Source organism: Apteryx rowi, unplaced genomic scaffold (assembly GCF_003343035.1).
Source record: "Apteryx rowi isolate R43461 unplaced genomic scaffold, aptRow1 scaffold_34, whole genome shotgun sequence".
In the NCBI taxonomy this organism is placed as follows: domain Eukaryota; kingdom Metazoa; phylum Chordata; class Aves; order Apterygiformes; family Apterygidae; genus Apteryx; species Apteryx rowi.
The window spans coordinates 3577309-3590201 of record NW_020449863.1 but is presented as its reverse complement, the minus strand read 5'-3'; the positions used below and the strand labels follow the sequence as shown (position 1 = coordinate 3590201).

At 38.5% G+C, this 12893-nt stretch overlaps 1 protein-coding gene across 27 annotated transcripts in view; it reads left to right on the top strand.

Annotated features, from left to right (window-relative positions):
* Nucleotides 1-12893, top strand: part of LOC112969212 — a 227703-nt gene that overhangs the window by 171759 nt on the left and 43051 nt on the right. For 19 of the 27 annotated variants that reach the window (XR_003254626.1, XR_003254620.1, XR_003254619.1 and 16 more), the window contains 2 exons: nucleotides 4138-4202; nucleotides 6681-6742. The gene's annotated coding sequence lies outside the window, so the exon portion shown is untranslated. Of the gene's footprint in view, nucleotides 1-4137; nucleotides 4203-6680; nucleotides 6747-12893 lie in introns of all 27 variants that reach the window. The other 8 variants (XR_003254621.1, XR_003254632.1, XR_003254634.1 and 5 more) reach the window with 3 other exon arrangements.

The window sequence follows — 12893 nt, the reverse complement described above, 5'->3', positions numbered from 1 at the left end:
TTAGCTGTTGGGAGGCTGCCACCCGCTGTAAGAGAGGCGTGAAGGCGCAGTGCTTGTTCAAAGAGCAAGAGTAACACTTCCAGTGGTTGATATTCTTTTCACAGAATGCAGGGGCCCAGACCCTGCTTTTCAGAGGTAGGCAACACTGACAGTAGGAAGGTTATCTCCCTACCTTTCCTTTATTGGCCTTTTTATTCCTTTTTAGGCCTCACTTGCCTTCATTTTTTTTATGACTATAGTTACTAAAAAAAGGAAATGCTTGGGTTCTCCACCTAAGTGGCTTAAGTTTAACAGAGTTCTTAAATACTTGCCCTTCCCCTCTTCTGTAAAGCTAGGCTATGATTAATCAAAATTTGCAAGTGGTTTCCTTAATATGCTTATTTTCATGAGAATTTTTTCTCTTCTTCCTCTCGACATGCACAACCTGTACAGCTTCCTTGTACGTTGTTTCTTTAGACATTCTTCAGAATAAAAAATAACTTTACTCCTGACTTGGACTTTGAACCCTTTGAAATTAAATTGAGTGAGTTTTCTTGTGCTCAGTTGGTTAGGATGTTAAGACCTTCTACTGTTCTGCATAGGGAGTGCCATAGTTATTAAAATAGATTTGATTTTTTGTCTAATCCTCTAGATCAGCATCTTATTTTGTGATTTCTGATCCACAGCAGTATCAGAAAGTTGTAAGGTAGCAGCGCAGTCTGACAATTTCACAGAAAAAATTGTAGCTCCACTGGGTTTGGCTTGGGTTTATAAAGCATAGTGACTCCTAGCAAATATATCTGAAGTTGAGTCTGTGAGTGCAACGAGGCTATCTTCTCTCCTCAATACTACAGAAACTGAGAAGTTAGAAAAATACAATGTATTAATGATTCTATCACTATCTCCAAACCAGGACTAAACATGATAACACAAATATATACAAACACATACACACATTTATGTGTATACACACACACACACACATGCATACATATATACATATATAATTCTGTAATTGTTCACCATCAGTTCTGGCTTTAATTCATTAAATTACTAGACATATGCCATATTTTACATAGCTGTACATGTACCTATTTAACATATGATAAAAATTAGACACAGGCAAAGATGCCTTGCAGAATTTGTGCTCTCTGTTACAAAATTTATCCCATATGAATGTCTACAGTGTGGTCATTTAATTTAGTCCATTCTTTTGCTTTCCTGGTAAGAGGTAACTGCTCTAGAAAGCCTTCTAAGCTTTCCATAACCAGACATGCCACTACTAATCTTTCCAAAATGTGATGTCAATGGAGCTGCAGCTGGTTAAAGGGCTATGCAGGGCAAAAAGTGGTATTAGTGGCTAATAAAGGCTAATTCTTTTGCAAGCAAAATTAGCTCGCTTAACTAGCTTGTTATGACTTGAAGTGTCTGGCCATTGAACTCTGCATCTGGCTCATTTGTTGCTCTCAAAGAGCTCGCACCCTGACTGACAGCTGTACTGGACTGGAAAAAAGTAACCCAAGTGAGTAAGAACAAGAGGACTTCAGTTTGTGTGACTTTAGGACAGTAGCAATCCATGCAAGCAGCCTTCATAAGCAAAAGAGATGAACCTGACAAAGAATGTGCGGGATATGGATCCTGGCTCTGGGCACTAATTTTCCTTAAATGGCTGGTTCATAAGGCAGAACATTCTGTCACCTGCAGATTCTGCCTCCTATTCATGACTACCTAGGAGACATAAATGTCCATTCACTGGTTGCAGCAACCCTAACTTATCTCTAGAGGCCTAATGAAAACATTTATTACAAGTCCCCGATCTTCTTGTGATGCTCCCAAGTGATTTAAACTACAGTAGAATAGCTAAGCTCTGTGAACATGTATTTATTTTTACTTGCTGATGTTTTGGAGTAAATGCCACATCAGAGCGTTTTTATTATCAAGTTCCTGTTCCTGCACAATGCAGCTGTACCTATTCTAAACTCCTTCATCAAAGGGGATCATTTCCTTTTTTTTTCTTAATCTCAGATCAATTTACCCAGAGCAGTTGTCCCAGATTTCCTTAAATCTGACCAGCATAACAGCTTTTTAAACAGTCTTCCCTGCCTCATTTCTTTCTTTACCATATACTTAGAAATGTGTTTGTATACCTGTATGCGCGCGCACACACACACACACACACACACACACACATGCACGCCTGTGCATATTTTAATCACTTTCTGCTTCACTCCTGCAGCCTTGTGCACAAATTGACAAAGTACTCTCAAAAAGGGTTACTGCCAGACAGCAGTGTAGCACACACCTTGTAACGACCAGGATGGTAGAGACAAGAACTGGCACTAAAGGTGGACCTAGAAAGAAGCTAGCCAACCAGGAAAGCATTTGCTGAGATAACTTGCTTGCAAGAGATCTTGGTGTTAAGGAGACCTCATTTGTTTAGATGCAGCGACAGTCAGAATGGCAGAAATATGTTAATACTGCTGACCATGCTTGAGTCTCTGAATCTCAAGTATATAAAGTACTAGTATCAAGTATTACCAGCAAAGACCCTTAGAAAACTCCCAAAGATATCATGGCCCCACTGTAAAGTCAGAATAATCTTTTTCTTGCTGGATCAGATAGCTTCTCTGAAAGAAAGCAAAGAACTACTATAAACCTACAGTGTAGGCTGTCACCTTTTCCTGTATCTATTCACTCTTCCCAGCAGAAAAAATCTTAATTTTGAGTCCAGTGCAGGAACTGATAGGTTGGGATCCCCATTGTCTTTTTCTTGTTATGGGCTACACTGTGGCCAATGTTATTACTTTTCCCTATATTTTGCCTCCTGAAGAAACACAACTCTACAAAAATCTTTGTCTTGTTCTGCTGTTACCACAGTGCCCTACTGTACCTCACTGGTTTCACATCTTCTCAGTACCCTCTTATCAAAGGCGGAAGAACTGCTCACATCTTTTTTGCTTTTACAATCTCCTTGGTTTCTTCTGCTGTAACTCCACATTTGAAGTTTTTTTCCTGCTTTTCTTTCTTTAGTTTGGGAAGGTGTTTTCTTGGAAAGAAATAACACCATGCTACAGCAACACCCAGCRGTGGTGCAGTTGCGTCAGTGCTAAGCTGATAATGTAGACAGTGCTGAAGCATTTCTACTCTTGTGCTTTGGACTTCTTTTTTTCTGAGTTGGTTTCCTGATTTGTCTCAGTAGCACTGATTTGTTTTGTACTGAATGCAATTACTCTGATGGTGAGAGTTATATCACCTAGATCTCCATTTTTCCCTAGCATAGGCAAAGCAGCAGTGATGACTGCCTCTCCCTGGTTTCTCCTTGGCAAACTTCCCAGAAAGATGTGTACTTAATTGTACTTTGCTCTCTGTGGTCAGCAGCAATATCTCAGCTTTTAGTATCTCAACAGTATCTGTATAGTTAACTCTCTACATGTCCAAGATTTCACCTGCTCTTGTAAAGAGTAACTGTGTTTTACAATTAAATTGAAAACATGCAGCAGAAATGATTGCATTTATTGTATATACAATTAATTCTGCTTTTGTCTGCTGCTTCATTTGCCTGTTCTGACATCAAAAATCCCACTTTCTTTTGGATAAATAATATCATTTTCTGTGAGAGTCTTTCCTTCTTCCTTGTGAAGAATCACAATGTCTGAGCATCTCATACACCATATTAAAGCTGTTATTGAGTTATAGGCAGAGAAACATCTGTCTGTCAAAATGCTTCAAAAGAAACCTCAAAATGAGCAGACCATAAATCCAGGAGCAGCACAACGGTGGGAATATGAGACCTGCAATACGTAATATGACTCTTTTAGTTCAACTTCCCCTATTTTCACACTGGAGCTAAATATACTGCTGATGTCCTTGCAAGAAAATAARTGCACAGAGCTTGGACTTCAATGTGTTTTGAAGGGCAATGAGCACTGTTAATTTAGGGATTGTTTCATTTCTCTAAATTCCTATATGACATACATGAAAAAGAGATGCCAAATTTTCATAACTGTGTTTTTGTGACTGTGGTGGTGAAGTATGGCAAACATAAGATCATTTCAATCAAATCTTTAATTTTAAATTTAGGCTTTAAATTTTGAATACTTTTTAATAATAAAAAAGATGTAATTTTTAATCTGGGTACATACCTTTCTTTCTCTTCAGGAACTCCTACTGTGGATTAAGAAAAGTAAAATTTGCATTCAGAGTGTCTGAATAACTCTTGTGTGGTAAGACGGTTATTTCAAAATGTTTAACTTGCCTGTAGCATTTGCATTAGATAAGTTAGCAGTACTTTGCTAGCCACTGTTGTATTGTATTTTACACAGGAGACAGATAACCATCCCTGTGTCTCCTGAAATGAGTCTTTGCCTACAGCTGGTCAGGTGGTAGTTTGTGTTTTCTTACCTCTAACTTCGGGAAATGTGAGGAAAAGTGATGTTGTTGAAAAAATACAGATTCAAATTAACTTGAAATTAATTTAAAAGCTCAGTTTAACATGAAATGTTTTTTGTTTAAAAATAGCAGATCGATTTTGAAACATAATTATCCAGCTTTTCCAGATTTCATATCTTTCTCATACCCATCACCATTTTTCCTGCCCAATTTTATAATCATGCTTTGTCCTTCCAAAACTGAATTTTTGGGAAAATGTATGATTTGCCATTTTGTACCCTTAGTTGTATTGATGCAGAACAGAAAGCATCTAGTACTTCAATCAGTGTCTCTTCAGATGCTTGCAGCTTCTCCTATGGCTTCAGATGTATTCTGCATTGATGACAGCAATTCTTGTTTTGAACTTTAAATTTAAGTCTGGTTTGTTATATATTGCTGAACTTGGAATGGTTCCTGCTAAAAACTTTTATATAGCTTTGCAGCAAGCTTTTCAAGATCTGTTTCAGAATCTCTCTTCTCTCTTTCTCTCACCATTCAATGAATAGCTGAAGTCTCTTTTTATAGCTTTTATCTTAGTAGAGTTTTCCATTTCCTCCATTGTTAAATGAAGTATTTAATGGCTTCTAAAATAAGAAATATTGGATACCCATTGCTTATGAAATCAGGAAGGTTTTGTTAATGTGATTTATTTCAGAGTGCTTTTTTTTTATAAACAGTAATTTTCACTAAATAATCATGGTTGTCTCATGGATGAGTAATACTTTTTGTATTTTCTTTATAAAAGACTTTATAAAAGACTCTCACCCCCACCAGCTCCTCAGTGCATGTGTACATTTCTAACGTGTGTGTACATGGGTGCATTAGTACATTCCCAATGTCCGAATCTGATGCAAGCCACACGGTAAGGACTGGCATACGCTGCATGTCAGATGTAGTGGGTCATGGCTTGCGAGTGGGAGTACCCACATCAGCGTGTGCCTCAGTCTTCCTCTCCAGGTAGTGTCAAGTGACAGGGAAGAGCTGTCAGCATCAGCTTTTTAGTGGCACATCCCCCTCCCTGGCTGCTCTGGGGGACAGTTGCCTTTTTTCTTCCCAGGGAGCCCCCACAGGCACTGCAGCCTGTAAGTGGGTTACAGAGGTGCCTACTGGCTCTATCTGGCAGGCTGGGATCCCAGATTCAGAGCGAAGAAGGGATGTGGCCCTGGAGCTGCCTGCAATGAGCATTGTTGGGGTGGAAATTAGGTGTTAAAAGTGGGAATCTGATGGCTATGAGACCAGATAGGTTCACTGAAGTTTGGAAAGTTCTGCTTTTTGATGATTTTCTGTTCTCAGCCCTACAACTAGCTTACTGCTGGCTGACTCCAGAGAGTCACCTCATGATTCTGAGTTGCAGTTTCTCCATCTACAAAATCAGGGGTAATGATCAAAACATTCTGAGATAGAGGAATGAAAAGAACCATGGTTATTATGATTATTTTGCTTGCTGTTAATATCAGAAAGGGAAGTACTGTGTTCTTGCATTCAGAAAGAATCAAATGCTGTAAAACTAGTAGAACTGTAACAATAGCATAAGGAATGCTGGTAAAATACCAGCATGACATGGCTTGAGTTAGAAATATTATATATTTGCCACATGTTAGGAACTACCAACTCCAGTGGCTACTGTAACTGATTAAGAATTGTATGGGGATCTGTTCTGAATAGCTATGTTTTAAAAATATCTTGGAATGTAACACTGGAAAAGAAAATACATTTCCTGAAATCTTCCTCAATGCAGTTTTGTTTTTCACTGTCTAATTTCTGTTTTTTCTCCTGTTTTTTTTTATAATTATTGTTTTAAACACTGTTTCTTCATTTGCCCAAAGAGTTGACATTTATCAGAAGTCACATGCTGAAAAGCAGCCGTGTAGTTATATGTACTCTATTTATTTCAGAGAGAATGTCATCATTTCAGGGAGAAGAATCTGTTTGTCTTCCTGATTTCTTTAGGATAAAAGAGAAAGGAAACTTGAAATGTTTTCTCTATACTTCTATCATGCCTATTGATTTTTGCTTTAAGGATTTAATTATGACAGTTGAAAAGGATCTGATGAAACGTTAGGCTTTTTACAATTCCTATAGTCTCTACTTAAAGTGCATTAAGCAGTTAAACTCAGCCTTTCTAAGCTTGAATGGATGTTTTAAAGTAAGAGTTATCTTCCATTTTATAATGAAACAAAAACTGTAGAGCTACGAGTAACATCACAGCCATTTTTCTTCATGAACCACTTGAAGAGCTTTAAATCACTGATAGTGTTATTTCTACCCTGCAGGGTGAAGTCTCAGTGAGAAGACCTTCCTGTGCCACAGAGAAGGACAGGACATTGACAGCTTTGTGGGTACAATGTCTAGCTCTGACAGAGCTTTCTTTTGTGGCTTAGAATGAATTATTTCTTCCCTGTATGTTTTATTTTAGTCACCAGTTATATAATACCTTTGAGGGGTATATGCTTGCACAATGCTTTACAGCTGTGAGTTAATTGTTTAAAAAATCTTTAAAAAAGTTTCTCTCAGGCCTCTGCCTGCTTCTGCTATTGTCAATGGAAGCTTTACCCTGGAGTTAAATGGATACAGAGTTAGGTTTAGACTAAGCCCTGTTAAAATCCCAGGCATAAAGAGCTCTGTAAGTTTAAAATATTGTTATCAGCAGTTGCTTTAATTTAAATCAGTGCCTTTATGTGCGTATTCAAATTTGCAAGGTTTCTAGTCTCCCTGACACTTCATTCAGATTAGAACTTGATTCTCCTGAGCAGTGTTAGGAAGTATTCAGACAATTAATTTAGTCAGTCTGATTCTTCCTTTCATTAACCTAAAAAGCATACCTTCCATCATCCTCAGAGTCTTATCAGAGTAGCAGCTTATGCTTGAAATGTCACCATCTTTGACTGTTTTGATCTTGAAGTGGCAAAGTCCAGAGTCCTGGATCCTCCAAAAACCACTTTGACAATCTCCCCTTCATATAACAAGGGATTCTGTCTTTGAAGCCCTCACTGCCCTTAAATGTGATATGGAAGTGGGAATGAGTGCTGTTCAGATACCAGACAATAGGTTATAAGTGACTCAATAAACTGTCTTGAGACCAGAAGATGGTCTCTCCCAGCTCCAGAGCTCCCAGCAAGGTGTCCTGGCCAGAAAGTGAAGAGCAGCATTGTGTACTAGCTGTTGAAGTTGATACCGCTGGGCAGCCCTAGGAGCTGGGGAACATTCAACATCTACTCATCTATATATGGACCATTAGTAGGCTGATTATCTCCTCCTGTTAATTAATCCTGGATCTGTTGGTTTCCTAAGATATATAGTAGGTATCTTGTTGCTTTGGAAGGTTCAAGTGGGTAGCTCATATGGCCAGAGTGCTGGCCACAGCTACGCGGATAGTCTCTGATTGTTTTGTCAAGCTCACTGTCATCAACTTTTGCTTTAGCTGAACTCCAGTGAGCTTGTTCTGGTCCACACTTCGATGCTTTGGCACTGACTGAAGCAGATAGGAGCTGAATGATAACAGTCAGGCAGCAACAGCAGCAGCCCAAGAGCATGACGCCTCTTGCTGCCTTGCTAGCTTTCCTAAGGGCCTTGCAACATTTTATGGAGGAATGATTTCAAAGTGGCATTCCTCTACACTGCACACCTGAAGGCTTGTCCATAAGAGCAGTGCCCCAGGAGAGCAGTCCTGTCTACCTCCATCAAAGACTGCAGTCGCAGGCCCTAGATGGTGAATTAGGTATGCAACGTATTCCAGCAAGTCAATGGAAGAGGCAAATCTAAATGCAAAGATAKGAATTCCAGCAAGGCAGATCTTATCTCAATGTTAGACTGAATATACTAGCTCTTTTACCTGGAAGCAATGCTGCCAAATGGTTTGGATCTAGTAGTAAAGCTAAGCAGCAAATTATTGAGCAGGCAGAAAGAGACACAACAAATTATTTTAGTCTCAAGAAAACTTTCAAAAGGAGTATTAAAATTTCAGGAATTTTGTCCTCATTGTCAGGAAAATATTTCCCCTGTGTAAACTTGGTTGCTTAAAAAGCTCTGTGATTTTAATAAGGTTATTTTGGACATCAGAGCTGCTAAAGCTGAAATGACATAAGTTGTTGTAATAAAAGCATAWGCAGAGTTTGGCTCTCGTGGCTTTACGGAATTACTCAGACTTCCTTTGTTTAAAAAAGGAACCGCATTTCCCACATGCTAAAAGCAACAGTCCAGTAGTGAAAAGAAGAACTTGGTAATCCACAACTTGATGATAGGGGACAGTATGAGGCAGAAATAAGTGTCACTTGAACACACTGCTTCAGGTACATGCAGGGGTTAAAGTGGTCACAGCTCTGCCAACACAGAGCAAATGGTAAAGTGACTAAAAGCTACCCGTCAAACAAGGTCAGTTTTGAGGCTATTGTGAATTATCTACTCAGTGGCCATAGCATTCCTAGTCTAAAGTAACTTATTTAATTGTCACTACAGGAGATGAATGCCCAGAAGTAGTGTTTTTTTAATAACTGGAGTTGGCTGAGTTAGTTTTGATGGYTGGAAATGAACTAGTGAAATGGTCAAAACATTTCAATGGTCTTGGCACATTTGGTACGGTGTAACTATTGATAAAATGTAAATGATTACATGGTAAGTAGAAAGATGCCAGATGCCATACCAGGTAAGTAGTATGAGAATGACTTGGCAAATGAGATGTTATAATGTGTGCATGGGAGTGACTCTGGTAAAGCTTCTATTAGTCATRTGAGCACATTTGATGAGAATGAGATGTTTCTGGAAGCTTGAGCAAACAGTTTGAGTTGAGTGCTCAGCCTGTTAAGAAAAAAAGACTCCCAGAGTCATACTATTGTGAGCCATATTTCTGTGTGTTCATGCATCCTGTTGTCTGATCCAAAAAGCTGTAATGCCCAATTAGGATACTTACAGCTAGTTGTTCGAAGACACTTAGGTATCTAAAGATGCACATGGCTATCTACTGGTATTGCCAGAAGTGACCAGGTACTCACTTTTTTCAGTTCAGTGATTATTTTGTGAAAATTCAAATCAGGGCTATGTCCACCAAAGAACGTACGCATTATAATACACCTAATGGAATTTATCCAGAAAAGATGGACAGGATCCTACCCTATGCCTAGGAACGTGCCTGGAATCCTTAGAAGGGAAGGCACAAAATTCAGCACACCAGGGAAGAGGCTGCTAGCAAGTAGAAATTGTCCAGAAGAAAGATAGGACTTATGCCTCACCTTTCTCTGAATTCAGGATGCAGTCCAGCCTCCTTCCACTCGGGTTCCTCAGCCAAAAACTGTTGTTGGGTGACTAAGTTGGGCATTTCATGCAAATTGCTGGCCCTTCCTTCACCTTGTCCTGCCACACCCCACCTCCCCTTTTGCCAAATAGCCTATAAGGACCTGATGGGATCTTGAGTCCACATCTTACATAAGGGTTTACTACCTAACAAGCTTCAGGTATCAGGTATTATGATCTGTGATTTCCTCTATCTATTTGCTCAAAGCTGCTTTGCATTGCATAGCTAGCATTGGGAAACATCTGTAGTTTCCCAATGGACAAACAATTCCCCAAAACTCTTTGGCCAATTTCTAGGTCCTTATTCAGCTCTTAAAAGTGTCTCCTTTTCAGCAGTTTTTCGAAGTCCTAATTTCTAGCCCACTGCTCCTTTCTTCAAATTGTCTTTGCTCCCTCCCTCCAGTCCCTCCCTGACTTGACTTAACTTTCTTGTAGTGGTTATGGAGGCACCACCCTCCCAGTTCAGTGGGATTAACACTAATAGTGATCTCCTATGTTCATTTCTATACTGATTAGAATCAGTCTCGCTGCAACTGTTGTCTCAACTATCAGCCATCATTCTGTTTGCAGCGTTGGTATTTTTCAGSTCTACAAACTCATATAGTTTCTAGCCTGAAAGGTCCGCAAATCCTGTAGTCTAACCTTTTATACAAAGTAATCCATAGAAATGTACATAATGAGAAGSGAAAACTTTAATCTTGTTTATGGTCATGAGTTGAAGTGCTGTATTTGGTCTTAGAAATTGTGTTTAAAAAATTGGACAAATCTAGAGAAATGTAAGAAAAATGATGGTAGGACTGCAAAATAAGACTCACAGTATGATGCTAAGTTGGGAGAATTGTTCATGTTAATTCGGGGAAGTTTAAAGGGACACCTGTTATTGTTCACAATACAAAGAAAACTATAAAGAGACAGGGTTTGATTATTCTCATTAGTCAACAACAAAGAAAGAAAGAAGAAAAGTGGCCCTAAGCTTTGTGAGGGGGAAATTGAGATCATGTATCAGGGAAAAGTTTTTAACCGTAAGAACTCTTAGCCAAGGAAACTGGCTGCCAACCGAAGCTTCAGAATCACCATCACTGAAGGTATCTGGGGCTAGACTAGATGGCCGTCTGTCAAGAAAAGGATAAAGAAATCAGTCCTACCACAGTGTAGGTATAATCTGACAGAGTTCCCTGCCAAATTTCTACCCCAAATACCTTATGATTAAGTTGGAAAGGAAAAGGAAGGCATTTTTGCTTGCCGAATCTGTTGCTGTTATGAGTTTAAAAGCACAAATTCATCTCACTTAAAAAAAAAAAAAAGTATTGTTAATAGCTTTTTTATTTTATTTTATTCCTTGTAACTGGAATGTGTAGAATGCACAGTAGTTTCCAGCCATATTGAACCTAACTTAGAATATTTTCTTGAAGTAAAAATGAAATAAAAATATTTAGAATCTGAAATAACTCTTGGAATGAAAAATTGTTTTACAATTTTTTTCATAACAATTTCCTGGACATTGTCAGATCACTTATGCCAAGCCTGAGGAAAGACTGTCAAGAAGATATTTATTTTTGCATGACTAAGTAGAAGTATGCAGGATGGTAAGACTGGAGGGCTAGGAGGATTATAATGGTATGGTTAGCTTTTTACCTCTATGTCACGAGTTCAAATATAGGCCAGGAGGAATATTTCCCATTTGTTACAGCTGCTCTTCAGTGGCTTTGAAAAATAGTTTGGTGATAATGACTTAGTCCTAGTGGGTAGGTAGGTAACTCTCATATAGTACAAGATTCAAAGACTGAAGCAAACTGACAGACTAAGGCCGCCAGTAACCAAGAACTAGGGTTCAGATTTTTAAAGGTATCTACTTGTCTTTAACATGCAAGCAGTCGCCTATTGCAGTTTTTAGGAGCTTGAATCTCTCACCTCCAGCCAAAGTAAGTGAAGTTCATCTACCTAAGCTCTTTACATAAATCTGAGTAGCCATTTATCTGAAACACTGAATACCTTTAAAATTACAGCCTAGTGTCCTCAACAAATGTTCAGTGCAACCTTGCTTCACCACTGTTCAGTGCAGCCTCAATAATCCTCTGATTTCCCCCTTGTTTACACCAGCACATATTGTAAAAGAGAAGATGGATGGCACAGTTTATTAGCTTTCAAGTACACTGCTGCAAGCAAAGTCTCCTTTCACAGCAATGTCTTCCACTGCATCAGTCATATCAGAGATAGCAGGCTAGCACAGAGATGAAGCCGATAACACAGTTTTAAAGAGGCTCTTTCAGGCATACATAAAATTGGTCTTTAAGTAGTAAATCTATCTTCAGATTAATCAAGTGAATACTGATTTTCTGCTGAAATGTAACACATGGAATTTAATATTTGCAAGCAAAGTACTGTCCATACATTGCATTACCTAACTTATACTGTAAAAAATAGTGCTATTTTCTAAGAAATACTGTAGAGTATCAAGGATAACTCATTTCTGCATAAGTGAGTCTGCCACATTGTCGCTCTGCATGATGAAAATAAGCATCACATGATGGGAGGGAAGCATGAATATGTGTTATCTGATGTATACAATTGAAAAGGGAAAACACAGTGAAATCATCAAGCCACATTAGCCAGAGTGAACAGATAAGAAAGAGTATTGTACACTGGGATTGTAAACAATCAAGCAACGATTACACCTTCATGTGGAACTGTGCATGTTTTTTAGATGAAAAGGCAGGCTCTTATTTCATGCAGTCTTTCTACAGTTTGACTTTTAGGATTCTGTAACTCCTTGACTCCAATGCAATATATAATTACTAAGAGTGAGAAAAGGGACATTGTCTGGGAAATCCTTCTCTCATTCTCATCTCAAGTCATTCTCTTACTTGCAATAATTTTTGAGTGGATGTTAAAACTTAAATTTTAACAGTAGAAAATTAAAAAAATCTAGTGCTATTTATTGCAAAAAATGTTCAAGATACTGTTTATGGGTGTGGCTATAATATTTGTGTGTATCAGAAATGCTATTTTGTGTATCACTTGAGATTGGTCTCAAGCAAACAGGCCATGCATGTGCTTCTCATAGCCTTTATCTTCTCTTTTAAACAGTTCTGTGAAACCACATGTATTTAAGTTTGTAAATATGGATGTCAGATAAAATGCAAGAAAGCCTCACCATCTGAAGAATTTGCTTCTGAATGCAGCAGAGTCTATTTCCCTCA